Genomic DNA, 18,092 nt, shown 5'->3' with positions numbered 1-18,092 from the left:
TATCTATCTATCTCTATCTCTATCTCTCTTTTCTTTCTGCACTCTTCCTATTTTCTTTTAATTCGACATCAAGAACAGGCTATCGAGCGGGTTCGCAAGCTTCTGAAACAGAAAGCAGGATCCGTCGTGAGGAAATTGTATCGACGTGCCTGAGATTCCTTCGTCGTTACCCTCCCCCCTCCCTCCCCTTTTTTCTTTACTCGCTATCTCTCTCTCTCTCTCTCTCTCTCTCTCTTTTTCTCTCCTGCTCGCTCGTTCTCTTTGGATAGTAAGCTATCCATCTCGACGACGCAACTTTCTAAAGTTAACTTGTCAACCCCCTTAAGAGAATTCAGCCGATGCGGTCGATCCGGCTTGTAAGCTTGTTACAAAGGCGGCCGAGGGACCGATAAAAGGAATGACGACGGAAAGACGGCCGACCGGACGTCGTTATAATTATAATATTGACTTCGCGCTATGAAACTTTCGTTTGACGCGTGAGAAAGATACTTTGAGTTATCTTCTTTTATCGTATCACGACGATTACATTCTCGTTCTTGAGCTTCTCGTTGTTGTAATTAATACAAAAGGAAAAAGAAAAAGAAAAGGAAAGAAAAAAATCAATGGATAATAAGTACTGATCGTTCGAAGTCTTTTGGAATCGGATAAATTTGTTTTTCTCATTTATTTTATTCCTTTTATATTTGTTGAAAATTAAAATTAACGTTAGAAACACGATCCATAGTCCACACTTAGTACAATAATTTTTTATTTATTTATTTATTTTATTTATTTATTTTTTTTTTGTTTATTTACACATATGCATATTCATAAATTTGAAACACCACGTTCAGCGGCAATAATTTTAATTCGCTTTTGAAAAGTACGCGTATACTTTAACAACGCGGTGTTATTCGTCATTAAAAACCTCCTTGAAAAAGCTTTCGCGTTTAAAACATTTTTTTTTTACACGACGAATATTATCTAATGAAATTATTTTAAATGACGGTAATTAATCAGACCCCGTTTATTATCATAAAGAATCTAATTTATATGAGTTCAAGTTTAATGGAAACGTTCGATCATTCGAATATCGTTCTGTCAAAAGGAAACAAATATTTTCCTAGTTCCATCCTGTATCGATCAGTCACGTTACTTTATTATACAAATCAACATCGCATACCTAATTAACGATATGCTTGACGGGATGAATCCTAAATGAATAAAATTTATATATATATATATTTCTTTCTTATATATATATATATATATATATATATATATATATATATATATATAAAAGGCAAAGAAAGAAATTCACCAAAGCTTATTTATATTAAACAAAGAATATAATAGAAATGAAAATATATTGATCGAAAGGTAACATAATTTCAATGTATTCTACCTAAAGCCCTTTCATTGTATTAAATTTATTGATATTATACGGAATTTTCTATATAAAATGGAATATAATGCGATTGATCGATCTTCGCATTAATTCTCTTTCATTGAGTAATTTATTAATAAATAAATTAATATAAATAAATATTATTTGTTGAAAAACAAGCAGAAAAGGAAGAAAAGTTGAAATATTTTTTATTTCGTTATGTGGAAAATGTAAAATTTGTCCCAACTGGAACGGTATAATTTGTATGTTAATTCTAATCATTTGTGCATTAATCCCTTTAGACGGACATAGAATAAAAATCATAAAAATTAAACGATTCTTAGATAATTTTTGATAATTGTTGTTACATTTTCAGTCATATTGAAAGAAACCTTATGTCCTGTCAAAAAAGAAAAAGACAAAAATAACGAATTTTTTATCAATTTTCTATTTTCTTATTTCCCCTTCTTATACATTTTATAATATTAAATATTCCGAATTTTTCACATAGAACTGCATTCTGTCGTTCAAACATTCTCTTTTTCTAACTTAGATTACTTATTAATATTATTATTATTTAAATAATACACAATATCTAAATACATAAACAGAAATTAACTCGGAACACAGTCACCAGCTTTATGTCGCTTGCATTTTAAACGAAGAGAAGTTCCTAGTTTCTCTCTCTCTCTCTCTCTCTCTTTCTCTCTCTCCCTCTCTGTCTCTATGTCTCCCCTTCACCGACCTTTTCTTTCCTTATGACGACGATGATTAAAATTTCCTAGTTACAAAGAAACACGATTTATTAACGAGGAACAGCGAAAAGATCTTACCCATGAATTTCAAATGAAAACTTTTTTTATTACAAAAAAAAAAAAAAAAAATAAAAACTAAGAAAAACAGATAAAATCTGGTAAGAAAACAAAATAAAGAGGAGAGAGAGAGAGAGAGAGAGAAAAAGAGAGAGATAGCGAGAGAGAATGAGCAAAGGCAAAAGGGTACAAGAAAAGGAAATATATAATCTCTTATATTTTACATTAACGACGTTTACTTCCTAAGTGGATTCTTTTCTTCAAAGAATAACTATTTTTACATAGAGTATTCATAAAAATCGTCATGTCGAATTAATATGAAACTAAATTACATACTAAACAATTTTATCTATTTTCCAATAAATAAAAAAAAAGAAAATATATATATATATATATATATATATATATATATATATATATATATATATATATATATATATAAGAATTTTATAGGTGACGAGAATCTCATAATATTCGGTATAAAATTTAATGAACGGTTGTTAACGATGGTAGGAAAGAATTGGATAGGGTCATTTAAAAGTTTATCCTTTAAAATCATCTACACGCTTCGTCGTTTTAGCAAGAAATAGAGCTTGCAACCAACTTTGTAATACTGATGGTTGTGCAATAGCGTTGGTGAAGGTAGTTATGAGTTAATTTCACGGATCACGAAGATGTAGTCCTCCTCGTCGCTGGAGCGTCGCGTGCGAATCTAAATTCGCTGAGCTCGCAGTTATTTGATATCGAAGTTCTAGAATACAGAGAGAGAGAGAGAGAGAGAGAGAGAGAGAGAGAGAGTGAGAGAGAGAATGAGTGAGAGAGAGAGTGAGCGAGAGAGAGACTGAGTGAGAGAGAGACTGAGTGAGAGAGAAACTGAGTGAGAGAGAGAGTGAGAGAGAGAGAAAGAGATAAAGATAGAGATAAAGACAGAGAAGTATAGAGAGAAAGAGAGAGATAGGATATGTACCTCGTTAACCTCATCAACGAGACGACAGAGCCAACGATACCAACAAATCTTGACTGACGCCTGCCAATTAGAGCATCGATCAATCCTTTGTTTTCTCTAAATACATAGACACCTATATATATATATATATATATATATATATATATATATATATATACAGGCATCTCTAGTTTGTCTATACTCTTCTAAAATCAACGGAACGCCGGACGCAAGGGCCCATTCTCTTTTCTATATCTATCGATTCGTTCAAGCTTATCGCCGAACGCTTTTTGTCTTTAATTAATTCGATGAAAATATAATAGCGGTCTATCGATTACGTCCCACCGGTCATACATTTATATTTATCGTTTCTATGTATATATATATATATATATATATATATATATATGTATATAAAAAAATACATACGTATTTATACGCGGACTTTGTAAGGAATATTTCTTGAAAGAGAGAAAAAAAAGGAAAAAAAAAGAAGAGTATGAAAGATAAATAACTTTTTCTATATTTTCTTTTTCTTCTTTTTTCTTTTTTTTTTTTTTTTTTTACAATAGAAAAAATCACTCTTAAAAAATAATAACTTTTATTAATGCACAAGGACGACGAAAGAAATATATATTGGTATAAAAACGTTAGGTATTATTTCGTTTATTTCTTTGTTTACGAGTTTAAACGTACTCACTATGAGTATTATGTATATAAATATATGTATGTCCTTATGTATATGTTTATGCATATATATATGTGTGTGTGTGTGTGTGTGTGTGTGTGTGTGTGTGCGTCTATGTGTGTGGTATCGTTAACTCTAGCTTACTGGTATATCGTGTTTAATCGATGAAAGAATACATCATCATCCAGGTTGAATTATCAGGGACCGATCGAAGCAGAGCTTCCTTTAATCAATATAACGGGAGAGCATTCTTCGCTCAGCTTCCGCTCATCGATCCCTTTTCCTTCCTCATCATTCTCTCTCTTTCTCATTATCTCACGTAGAACTCGTCATTAAGCGAAACTTGTTAGCCCGTTTGTACGGAAAAAAAGTTCTGCTGCTTTTCACCCTCATGCCCCGTATACAACTTTGTCTTTATACATAAATTCTCTCTCTCTCTCTCTCTCTCTCCCTCTATATATATATATATATATATATATATACATACGTATATGGATTTAGTATGTATACGCATGCGCAGATGCAAACTTGTGTACTTATATATATACATATATATAAATGAGGAGAATATCATGTTTTTTTTTTGTTATAAGAAAAAAATGAAAAGGTAAGAAAGGATAAGGAAGATGAGAAGGAGAATAAGGACAAAAGATATGAGGAGGACATGGGATATGAGAAACAAAATGAGGAAAAAGAAAAAAATAGTTAAATATGTGTGCAAAGGCGCATGGTACTTTAATTATGAGGGAAATCAAGTTTCGTTTTCTCTCTCTCTCTCTCTCTCTCTCTCTCTCTCTTGTTAATTCTTCTTTTTCTTCTTTTTTTTTTTAACGATGGCCATCATGAAGAAACGTAGTTGTCTAATGTAGCGTGAAAGAAAAGAAAAAAAAAGAAAAAGAAACTTTTAAAAAGAGATTACCGACATAGTAGGGTAATTAGCAATGATACATTCTGAAGGTACATTCGTAATTAAGCTATCTCTCTCTCTCTCTCTCTCTCTCTCTCTCTCTTTCTCTCTCTCTCTCTCTCTCTCTTTGTCTTTTATCTTTCTTGCGCATTGCGTAATAGAAATGCTGGATCGTAGATGCAAGCCTAGATATGTACATATATGTACACGAGTAGCAAAAAAAAAAAAAGAAAAAAGAGAAAAGGACCAAAGAGAGAGAAAAATGAAAATGAATATGTTTCTTTCGTAATTCAATAAAATTTTAGGCGAAGGCGTGATTATAGGCTAGCACCTGTGCATACGCGTGTTTCGTATTCTAACAATTCCATTACATTTAGTTATAATATCCGTAACTTGGTAATTAATGTTCGTGTCGGTATATGAACTATAACGATCTATATCTCGAATAACTTAATTTTATATATATATATATATATATATATATATATATATATATATATATTTATTTATATATATGTAATCATGTATATATGTATGTACATGATTATAATTACCTTGAACATACTCGTTATACGTAATCAAGAATTAACTTCAATTTTCAAAGTGATAACCCTTTCGTTGCCGCTTCATTAATTATCTCGTAAAATCGATCTTCGTCTTGGAAATGAAGTTTCAATTTATTTATCCTTACTACGTAAAATTTACGATAACCGTACGTTTGAAATCAAACTTCGGTACGGTTTAATTGTTAAAATAATTTCTTCAAAGAAGAAGAAGAAGAAGAAGAAAAAAAAAAAAAGATCAAGACTTTCGTTACAAAAGTCATGATTAAGAAAATCTATCTTAAATAGGAAAATTATCATTATTGATCGTGTATCTAATTGTAAGTGTTAATAAATAAGTACATTAACACAAGATCACGTAGAACGAGTAGTACTTACATGTTATTTTCGAAAAAGAGAAAAAAAAAATTAATGAATAAATGAAAAAAGATAAATAAAAGAAAAATAAAAAGAAAAAAGAAAAAATAATGACAAAAGAAAGTATTCCATTTTGTTTTTATCATATTAACGATTCTAACTTAATCGTCTAATTTGACAATTCGATTATAGAACACGTGACACGTGTAATCGTAAGAAGGTAGAATTAGTTTTGTCGACTCTCAAACAGATTTTTCGCGAGCGTTTACCATAACGGACTCGCATTATTTCTTCTTTTTTTTTTTTTTTGATCACTATCTCGCCACAGAGGCGCGTCTATATAAGATTTTGAAACGAAATTGCATGAAACACGAAAGGCTTTTTCCTTCTTCACCCGTCGTATACATTTTGTTAACACCATTTTTCGCATGTCGGTAAACGATCAGATAGGATCAATAGGCTTGTCAACGGCTCTGAGTTTATCGCCACTTTACATTTCGACGCTTTCTTTATTATAGAAATAAAAAAGATTTTTTCTTTCTTCATCACGATGAAATCCGCAATAATGGATGATAAAATAAAAATTATTTCTTTTTCTTATTCATTCTTTTATTATTATTATTATTATTATTATTATTATTATTATTATTATTATTATTATTATTATTTTCTCGATAATTTCACGTGATTGAATCCATCGTTCGACGATAATAAAAAGTATTCATTCATTTTCCTTCCCTTTTCGATATTCTCTCGCACAACCCATCGTTTTTTTAACGATAACTTATTTATTTGCTTCTATCTTTCTTTTTTTATTTTCTCTTTTCTTTTTTTTTTTTTTTCTTAGAAATTATTTTACTAACAAATATTAACGGGGAAGATTTTAAATATAATTACTTCTTTTCTTTTTTCTTTCTTTTTTTTTGTAACGGATCACGCTTAAAAAAGATTTACTTTTGTTTCTACATTTTTATCAAAGATTTATTATTCGATCGTACAAAAGGCAAATATTTTAAGGAACAATATTAATCGAGAACAATGCGATGTTATTTATAAAATCGAGTACGATGTATAGATCGAACGTCTCGACGTACATACATACCCAGTAACAACCCGTTCGCCGTTCGTTGTTGTTGTCGGCGGAAATATGGTTTGAAATATCGATAGTTTCGAAAAATGCTCGGAGAGTGCATTAACCCAATTCCTTTCGGAACGCGGATCGTACTAACAATCGCGAAAGTTTGATGCCCGATCGATAGGAGCTACATAGAAATGATCAAATTTGACACTGACTAAAATACTATTATACTCTCTTTCTATCTCCCACTCACCCTCTCTCTTTCTCTCTTCTCTTTCTTCTGCGGTCCAAAAATCATCATTTCCCCTCTCTCTCTCTCTCTCTCTCTTCCTTTTTTTCTTTCTCTCTTTTTTTCCGTTCTCCTTCTCTTCCTATTTCCATTTGAAAGAAAGAGGTTCATTAGTTCAGTTCCAACCCTTCCGTTCGTTCGTTCGTTCGTTCGTTCGTTCGTACGTTCGCTACCTATTAAATTACCCTCCGATAGCAAAGTGAAAGAGCCTATGACGAAATTACGTTAACTCATACACTTATTTGATGTAATTAAAAGCTTGCGCCGTACGATCGTTTTCGATATCGAGAAGTTGATATGGCAAGAAAGAAATAAAAAAGAATCTCTCTCGCGAGACGAAACAAGTTTAACAAGTCGTAAAAAAAGAAAGAAAGAAAAAAGAGAAAAAAAAAAAGAAAGAAAAGAAAGAAAGAAAAGAAGAAACGAAGAAGATGGAAGAGAGCCATTCGAGTTGACTTCCGAGGAAAGTTCTCGTAGATTGTGTTACGAATTTAAAAAAAAAAAAAGAGAAAATCTCTCTTGGAAAAGAAAAAGGAAAGGAAGAGAAAAAAAAGAAAAGAAAAGAGAAGAGAAGAAAAGAAAAGTAAAAAAAAAAAGGAAAAAAAAAGCAGATAGGTCGAACAACTTGATAAGAAAAACTATGTCGTACGTTCTCATTAGGATAGGGGAGGACCTTGAAAGCGGGCTAGCAAATGTTCCGGAAAATCTTCCTTGTTAGCCTTCAAGCGACGAAGCGTAAAACTCAAGAGGGAGGGTGACTGAAGGTTGAAAGGGTATGGTTCTTTTTGTGTGTGTGTGTGTGTGTGTGTGTATGTATGTATGTGCGTATGCATGTGCATGTGCGTGTGCGTGTGCGTCTATAGCGAGAGAATAAAATGTTAATTTTCTATTCTGATTTCTCGTGAGATACGTCGTTTACAACTTCTCTTCTTGAAAGTTTCTTTTTTTCTTTTCTTCCTCCAAAGCAATCAATTGAGAGCCTGTGAGACTACGAGTTCACTTTACAACGATGTTTCTCTAACTTCGACGTTACTCGAAAAATAAAGTTCTTTTTAAGATGTTTGCTGGTTGCACACACTCTCTCTCTCTCTCTCTCTCTCTCTCATTCTTGTTCTTTTTAAAAAAGTTATCGAGTATCCGTCGACCGCTAAGTAATTTCTTTTCGTGTATTGGCACACTGACCCATATAAAGAGAGTTTATTGAGAGAGAGAGAGAGAGAGAGAGAGAGAGAGAGAGAGAGAGAAAGAAAAGAGAGAAAGAAAGAAAAAAGAAAAGAAAAAAATACTGCTGGATAGTTTGAAAAAGTAATGAAATATTACTGTGTCGGTGTATAAATTTTCCGAAAAATACTAGGTCGACCAATGGTTGCATAATGTTAAACAATATATGTAATATCGACTAAAAGTGCTATCTTCTGTTTAGATAGATATTTCTTGGAAGTGACCCTTCGACTTTAGCATCGGGTCGCCAAATAAAATTCCCTTTTAAGTATTTAACTCAGGAACTCTCGGGGATAGATTGGCAACATCTTTCCTAAGTTAAAGGAGAACGACCAATCGTTGACACTTATCTTTCCCAGAACTACTTTCCTGATGAATGTATATGATGAATATATATATATATAAATATGGATATTGGTTGGATCCTATAACGAGATTGGATTTTTGTCGATTTAATATTTAAATTAGAGGATTCTATCATGAGAATATCTGATCAATCTTAAAAATCTTTTATTAAATTTACAGATACTATGTATTACTTCGTTTATCTCAAATTAATTTTCATTACTGTTTTTTTCTTTTTCTTTTTCTGAAAATAGATTCTTGAAATTTGTTAACTGTCTTGAATTCTCTCTTCTTCTTCTTCTTCTTCTTCTTATTTTTCTTTTTCTTTCTTTTTTTTTCTTTTTCTTTTATCTTTAATACGATTAAGGATTAGAATTTAAAATAAAAAAAAACTTTGTGTTACGAAATGACTTTTAAAATATATTGCAAATTCCATAGATTATTACTGGAGATTAAATAAAAGTGTTTTAAAAGTAAAACTCATTTGTTTCCAACAACGAATTCAAACATTCGAGAAACTAATGGACCAAACGTTACATGATAGATATCGCAGTAAATAAAATTGTGAAGGCAAAGAAAAAAGAAAAAAAAAAGAAAAAAAAAACGAAAAAAGAAAAAAAGAAAATTGAATCGTACGATAAGAACATGAGTAATGAAATAAAATTGAAATAAAAATAATAATAATTAAATACAAATACTTATTTTAACGAAACTAAATAACTAATAAAAGTTAATATGTTCGATATGTTATATATTAAACGGTAAACGATATACGAAAGAAAAAGTATTACCCTTATCAATGTTATTTCTAATAAAATGTTTCGTCCGTATATCAAGATAATGTCCTTACGACAATCGATCTTAAGGATATAGTATAGGGTTGGAAGAAAAGAAAGATAGAAGTTTCGGTCCGAGTACGTGTCTCTCCATTTCTCGGGATAGCAGACTACAAAATCGATTTTTAAAGCTTATTGTAATGCTCCTTCTCTTTTTTTATTTTATTTACTTTATTTTATTTGTCACCTCTTGTTATGCTCGCGACTGCTCTGTACTTTTTGTTTTTTTTTTTGCGTAATATTCGATTGTTTTCGACTGTTATTATAAAAGAAGAAAAAAAAAAGAAAAAAAAAAAGATTCAGAACGTTCAATTTTAATCGATCCGTTCGAACATTGTCGAATTTATTAGCAGTAATACGAAAAAAAAAGAAAAGAAAAAAAAGGAATTATCCATTCAACGGAAAAACAAAATTGTATGAAAGTATTTCTACGAGATATGAGTCGAAAAGATTTTTTTTTTTTTTTTTTTTTTTTAAAGAAAAGAAAGAAAAAACGAAAAAGAAAAAAAGAAAAGAAAACAAACAAAACGTAATAAATATTAATAATTTCAAATGGATAGAAAAAAGAAAATTGCATCAGTGTAAATGCAAATAAGCATGTTTTTGTGATTGTACAATTGTACAATGGCAAGAAAAAGAGAAAAGAAATGACGCAAGATGTCACACCGAGAGAAACGTCACGGTATCAAAATGTCAAATAATTTACATGGATTTTGAAGCAAGTTTGTAGTCGAAACGAACAAAGAAACGTTTCCTGTTCTGTTCCATCTTCATTTTTCTCCAGCTCCTTCACTCTATTTATCTCTCTCTCTCTCTCTCTCTCTTGCCTTTTTTTCCCTGGTAACTAAATGCAAAATGCACCATTTCTCTTAAAAAAAAAAAAAAAAAAAAAAAAAACTCTATCATACAACGTTATTCCTATATACTACGTGACCAAAGATACGCGTAGTTTTATATTCTGACCGAAATGAAATATCTTTTTAAATTCAGCGCCTAGAAAAGTTCCGGAACTAAAAGAACAGAATTATGGCCGGAAGAACTGCAATTGTGTTTATTAATTAAAAAAATATACAATATTCCCGTGTTTACCGTTAACATGTGAAAGGAATATTATTCCATTATTAATGTATTCACCGTCAATATTTCCCTGAAAATAATGAAATGATGAATTTAACGAAAAAGATACGAAGATAGACAGCGAGAGAGAGAGAAAGAGAAAGAGAGAGAGACAGAGAGAAGATGAAAAAGCATTAAGTTTCTCTCTCTCTCTCTCTCTCTCTCTCTCTCTCTCTTATATATCATAAATTTTCATACTGACAATAAAATTGTTCCCGAAATAACAAGTGCATTGAAATATCATCTAGAATTCATTATCGGTGCGTATTAAACGTAAAATAGTATATATATATATTTATACATAAAACATATTACGTGCGCGTATGTGTGCGTATGTATGCGTGTGTGTGTCTGTCTGTGTGTGTGTGCGTGTGTGTGTGTAAACGCGATCTCAAAGGATAGCATAGAATGAAGTGCCAGACGCACAGCGTACAACGTCGACATCGTTTAACATTCTATGCGTCATTCAAGGTGCTCCTCTTTGCTTTCGAGCAGTGTTTAACGACAGCATCGAAACTCGAGAATGTAGCACATTTGTCAGTGTCAAGAGACACATGCTAAGAATCTCACTAGAAAATCAAAAAGAAAAAATATAGAGAAGGAGACTAAGTTTTAAGCGTAAATGTGTTGAATCATTTCTGAAAACAAAAAAGAATAAAGTAGAAATATATTTCATAAATACATAATTTACTATATAAGAGAAAAATAAATAACAGTAGAGACGTATTATCAAAATACATTAATGATTTTCTAATAAAATCATTAAAGACCAATTACTTTGTAAATAATATTTAATGGATGTTGACTACGGCCATCATATCCATGTCGTATAAAAGTTTTGTGAAAGAAAAAAAAAAAAAAAGAAAAAAGAAGGAAATAAAAGAAAAGAAAAAGTTATCACAAATTAGATCAATAATTACAATGTTATTACATACATATATATATATATCTTTGAGTTAAATATTTAATAGAAAATAATAGGTTGGAAAAAGTATGACAAGCTCTTTTCACGAAGCATATTTAACATATGGTTATAGATATCTACGTACATCATGGAAATGATTCTATAGCCGAGGTTTTACGTATATAATATATAAACGTTTGTATGCTTAATGTATATATGTGTGTGTGTGTGTATGTGTGTATGTATTATATATATATACATAGAGAACCAAGGCCCCCTGTCCACTTATCGCTAGTTTCCTGTGTGTACTGTACATAATGGCTGGTATGCGACGACGCGAAATACACACGTTCATCGACTTAGATACTTCTTGCAATGGCTATCAAGTATTCATGACTCGAACCGATCGTTTAGCGATATTTTATGCGAACTTCGTTCTCCTTCGGTAAAGCTTATTACAATCGAGCTTAAAAATCGATTGTCTCTTCGACTAGTATCATTAAAAATTAAAATAATAAAAATAAAAACAAGTACACATTTCAATTCTAATCGTTCGTGCATTTTCTTAATTTTATACTAAAAAAAAAAATATATATATATATATATATATATATATATATATATATAGCTTCAACAACTATTATGATATTCGACATATATAATAATGATCAAATCCGTTCGATCCTTTCGACGAGATATCTCGCACGATTTTTCTATATCCATCAAATCTCGGTTTATAGATATTTACAAGTCGCAATCAACGTCATTTATGTCACATCCAACAAAGCGATTGATATTGCGCTTAAAGAAATTTTCATTAATAAATGAAATGATATATATATATATATATATATATATATATATATATATATATGTAAAGCAAACGAGGAACGTAGAAAATACCAAATTATTTATTTCTATTGGAATCGTAGCAATGTGTATAAAATCATAAATTTCGTAATGTTTTAGAATTGGAACGTAGAGAAAAAAAATCCATTGTAATAAAAAGTGTATACTATCTCTTTTTTCTTTTTTTTTCTTATCGATAATAAACAATTATACAATGGTAAAATGTCGTCGTATTAAATAATCCAACGCCGTTTGAGATATGCGATGATGACGAGTAAAAATTATTTAAAGAAAAAAAAAAGAACAACAAAAAGAAAAACAAAAAAAAAAGAAAAGAAAAGAACAACAAAAAAAAGTAGAAAGTATTTTTATAGTTGAGAAAAAAAAAGTTGATAAATTTTTTCATCGAAATGTAATGAATTTTATCGTAAATTTCCGATTCTAATAAAGATCTTAAATTTATCATCGAACAATATGACCTTCATTAATGCACCGGATACTTTATCGGTCGTTCTCTATCTTGACAAATAAATAATACAATCCCATTTTCGGTATTTACGTATATATGTATGTATGTATGTATTTATATGAACAAAAGGAATGAGTCTATTAATTCGTTGAGTTCGTCTCGGAACGTTGAGTGCGTTTTCGTATGCTGATAGGTAGGTAGGTAGGTAGGTAGGTAGGTAGGTAGGTAGGTAGGTAGGTATCCATATCGGATAGAAGCTTTGTAAGCTCGACTATTGTAATTGGAAAACTCCGAGAGTAGATAGGTTTTAGATAGGAATACACAAGCTCTCGCTATGTAGCTATATAAATAAATAGTCCGTTCGCGGCCATAGACAAAAAGGGCAAAAAAGCAGAAAAAAAGAAGAGAAAAGAAAAGAAAAAAGAGAGAGAGAGTGGGGGAAGACAAAAAAAAAACAAAAACAAAAAAAAAGAAAACAACTACCGACAACTTGGATATCGAATGTATATAGTATCTACTTGATTGAAAAACTCGATGCATTCTCCGGGAAACAACGCAACTTTTCTCATAAAATTTTATCGATAAATCGCCAGATAGTTTAATCGAATTTTAACACGGCATATGGTTAGTCAAGCGACAAGTTACATTTGAAATATTGAAAGATTCTATCGGTAATGGATTCGTTTACTATTTGCCGAAGTAAAACGTTGGAAATAAAGAAGATAAGAAAAGAGAAAGAGAGAGAGAGAGAGAGAAAGAGAGAGGGAGGAAGAGAGAAAGAGACAGGAAGGAAGGAAAAAGAAAGGAAGAAAAGTGAAAAGTTTCTAACGAGCGTGGAGAATTCGTGTTAATCTTTCGCAATTAGATAAGAGGAAATAAGGAAGAAAGAAAGAAAGAAAGGAGAAAAGATTGAGAGGAAAAAGAGATATGAACCTAATTAGAGTTCCTTTCCGTTCTGCCAAAAATCGTCAGTTGAAAATTTAAACCCCGTTTAAAAAACTCTTTAATAATAGTAATGAGAAAACTAAAGAAAAAAAAATAAAATCAAAAAAATACAAAAGAGAGAGAGAGAGAGAGAGAGAGAGAGAGAGAGAAAAGAAGCCAAGAAAACACCTAACTACGTAATATAAGTACGATCTTTCATAATTAGTCGTTCAACGATAATATCTTCTATGGTAATAAAATTCGCAGATTCATTTGCTTGGTTTCTTTTCAATGACCGACATCTTTATTTGAATGATACTTGCACGTGTCCGTATTCCTCAGTCCCTTCAACATCTTCCCTTGAAATATCTTTCCATTCGTTGCTACGACTAATATTAATTTATCGCCGTGACAAAGACTAATGGGAGTAATAATGATATTAGCGTCGTATGTATATACATACGTGTGTGTATGTATATACACGTGTGTGTGCATGGCAACATCAGCACATTGATTAGAGTGACGAAGTACATATGTAAGATCGTTCGGCGTTATCAATGACGACGATGATAATAATAATAATAATACAAAATAAATAATAATAATAATAATAATAATAATAATAATAATAATAATAATAATAATAATAACAACAATAATATAATAATTGGAGGACTCGAAGAAGACCATTTTAAATATTCTTTAAAATAATATCAAGGATACTAGGTCGAAAAAAAAACGGTATCGATCACTCGATATAATTATCGCGGAAATATCGCATATTAATTTCTTTCCTAAATGATTCTAAAAATAAATCGTCATGTATTCACGAGTTTTACAAGCTACTAAACTAATCGACAGTCTGGCAAGTGACCTGGATAAAGGGTGTACTTACGATTTACGAGCCATCGATGCGAGAGAGAGAGAGAGAGAGAGAGAGAGAGAGAAAGGGAGAGAAAGAGAAATGGCAGATACTACCTACACGTTCAAACACGAAATTCTGCGGGCCGATAAAAATTCAACCTCGCCACTTGAAATATCACCACCTCGATAAACGTACATGCATACGTCTCTCTTTTCGCTCTCCGATCACTTTCAAATCTTGGAACGAAATGAATAGAGAACAAAAAAAAAATGAAAAAAAAAGACACGAATGAATGGGACGTTTCAAACAAAATAAGCTGTTTCCATCGTAAAAAATGAATCGAAATTGTTACGAACGGAGAAAGAAAGAGAAAGAAAAAGAAAGACAGAGAGAGAGAGATAGAGAAAGAAAGAGAAAGAGAGAAAGGAGAGAAAAACAGAGTGGTTCATTAATAGAAATGTATTAATTATTCGAAACGATAGTCCGATGGCTTCTTTTATTACTGCTTTTCTTATAAAGAGAACAAAAAAAAAAAAAAAAGAAAAACAAAAAAAAAAGAAAATGAGGCAACGTGATATCAATAATAATGCATTTTTGTCCCGACAATTTTTTTTCTTTTTTTTTCTTTTTTCTTTTTCTATTTCTTTTCTTTATCTTTCTCTGTTTTCTTTTCTTTCCATCTTCTTATTCTTCCTTCTCCGAAGAAAAATCAGAAACACCGTGAACGATTTATGGCTTGTTTCAATTCGTGTTGTTCAATGCAACTAGCGGAAACCGCTGGAGAATTTAATTACCACCCCTATGGGCTTCAAGTTTCCCTCCCTTATCCCCCCGGAAAAGAGAAGATCGAAGCACAGCTGGTTCAGCGGGCCGCTTCCGGCCACGATTGAAGCCCAATTTGATCCAATTCACGTCATATCGGGAAACGACCTTTACACGTATATATGTATCCATGTATTTGCACATACATATATATATATATATATACATATATGCATATATATTCTACATATATATATATGTAGAATACAATACGTAAATACATATATGAAAGCTTTTGCGAACTCGCGAGCACAGCTGATGGGGGCGGATCGTACTCGGCCGGTTCTCGACGTAAAGGACAATGCGTTTGTTTTGATCAAATTGGACGGCTGATCCCATCTAACTCGCGAGAGCCTGGACTCATCAGTGTTATCGCACGTTCAACGATCCGCAGCCAGCAAGGCTGCGGCTAGTACGCAATACCTCTCACGATGGCGTTCACATTCTCTGGTTGCCTCTATACATATCCGCGTGTCTCTCTTTATACATGTAAATTGGTATATATATACATTATATATATATATATATATGTGTGTGTGTGTGTGTGTGTGTACGTATATGTGAAGAGAAGAACCACCATAATGCCATTGTGGTCTATTTTGATGAACGCGAATTGGATTGGAAAACCGATAAAGTTCAGAGGCTTGTCCCGGAATTGTTTGAAATTCCAGCCGATTCATCGATCGCCTTTTCTTTAGCAGCTGTGTAAATACCATGATGCTAATAAAAAAAAAAAAAGGAAGGATCTCAAGCAGTTCTGTTACTTTCTCTTACATTACCTAAGAGTTCGTCAAAATTCGAATAAGATGTACGTCGAGAATTCTGACCCATCCAAAGATCGAATAAGATATTTTGTAATCTGTTATTAATCTTTCGTTATATACGTATATAATTATTTTTTAATTGATCAATATCTGTGTTTATTATTAATTATCCTCGTTGAAAGATCGAGTGAAAATTTTATAACGATTTTCTTCACTCACTTCGATAATTTTATACAGATCGGTTGAATAATTACTTCTAATATAATAATATCATTCGTATAATACTGATTTTATTATTACTTCTACGTAATAATAAAAATCTTTTGTCAAAAATTATTCGAAATTATTCGAAAAGAAAAAGTTATTTAAATCGCTTAATGAGTCGGAAAATTTCCTATCCCCCTCCCCCCCCACATTTCATGAATCTCAATTGAATACGTCAAGAAATATGCAATTAAATGCGAAAGAATAAAAAAAAAAAAAAAAAAAAAAAAAAGAAAGAAAGAAAGAAAAACAGAAAAAAATGAGAAACAAGAATAACAAAAAAAAAAAAAGAAAAAGAAAAAAGGAAAAAAGATCAGAAATTCCTAAAATTGGCTTTGTCCGTGCAAGAAAATTGAACGAGTTAACTTAATAGGGTGCATACAAATAAAAGCGAATTAATATTTAACATGCAACCGAGTGCAAATAATGTTGAATAGAGATCAGGCCGTTTAGCTTTTCCGATTAGAATAACGCCATTCGACATGGCTATTTTCTTTTTCAAATTAGCGTGTGCAAAGTATTTTCACACTTTAAAATATTTAGAAATGAATTCGGTCGTGGATCGTTCAACGAATTCGTACATGGATCGTTCAACAAAATTCAACCAACGAGTCGGCTTCTATCGAATGAAGGTACGTCGATCCGAATCGAACAAGCGATTTCATTCCTGTCGTTTATAACAATCAGCCGGTAGCCTCAAGTATTATTTGAAAGCTCGAAAGCTCGAAAGCTCGAATTATACGTCCTCTTTATATTATATGTATATATATATATATATATATATATATATATATATATATATATATATTCAGTATTGCCGTTCTTATCGACAAGATATAGTGAGATTTTCAATTAATTTCATTCCACCTTTTCTCTCTTTCTCTCTCTCTCTCTCTTTTTCTCTTTGTTTACGACCTCTCACATCGTGTTCTAATTAATGTGTTATTATCCGAGTCTTCAGAGCAAGTCAGGATGGAATAAATTTCAACTAACTGACATATAGTAGATCGTTTTGCACTTTTTAACACTATGTATAATATTATATATAATATTATGATACGGTAATATACAAACTGTGTGTGCGTGTTAGTTTTATTAATAATCAATATTCCTCTTGGAAGTAATTAATATTATAGACAACATAAAAGAAAAAATATTTTCGTAGAATACCATTGAAGAATTCGAAAAAGAATAAACATTATATTTGAAACGACGTTATATTTGAAACGTTAAAAAAGTCATCTTTATTTTTGCGAGAACTATATTGCAAATATTGAAACATTTTTTTTTCTTTTTCGTTTTTTTTTTTTTTCATAGAAGAGTGCAAAACTTTCTTCTATTTTTCTTAGATTTTCTTTTTATTTTCAAAAGACGCAAAAAAAAAAAAAGAAAACAGAAAAAAAGAATCTCAAGTAGTAACAACGCGTACACCTTGTGTCCAATATTTCTTTTTCTTTTTCTTTTGTTTTTTTTTTTTTTTCGTTTTTCTTTTTATCACAAGGAAAAAAAAATTTCGAACTTCAGTCAAGATAAAACGTGCAGTCTACTTTATGTTTCTCTTTTCCGCTCGAGTTACATTGAATTATCAAACGTATCGTGCGTTCAGAGCGACGAAAGATCGGAACACGTCGAAGCCCAACGACTCGATATCGCACTCGTTGGCTTCGCAAAGGGGCTGTCTGACACGCGTATGTCCATGATGTGTAC

At 31.2% G+C, this 18,092-nt stretch overlaps 1 protein-coding gene across 11 annotated transcripts in view; it reads right to left on the bottom strand.

Moving 5' to 3' along the window:
- LOC124425601 (AF4/FMR2 family member lilli-like) overlaps window positions 1-18,092 on the bottom strand; it is a 131,172-nt gene that overhangs the window by 85,247 nt on the left and 27,833 nt on the right. For 7 of the 11 annotated variants that reach the window (XM_046966144.1, XM_046966141.1, XM_046966149.1 and 4 more), the window contains one exon: window positions 1-102. This exon is cut by the window's left edge and continues 1,160 nt beyond it. The exons of 3 other annotated variants lie outside the window; for them this stretch is intronic. The gene's annotated coding sequence lies outside the window, so the exon portion shown is untranslated. Of the gene's footprint in view, window positions 103-3,956; window positions 4,102-18,092 lie in introns of those variants that run through there. One more of the 11 variants, XM_046966145.1, reaches the window with a different exon arrangement.

This window comes from Vespa crabro, chromosome 7 (assembly GCF_910589235.1).
Source record: "Vespa crabro chromosome 7, iyVesCrab1.2, whole genome shotgun sequence".
NCBI classification, from domain to species: Eukaryota; Metazoa; Arthropoda; class Insecta; order Hymenoptera; family Vespidae; genus Vespa; species Vespa crabro.
This window is presented reverse-complemented; position numbering and strand designations above follow the sequence as displayed.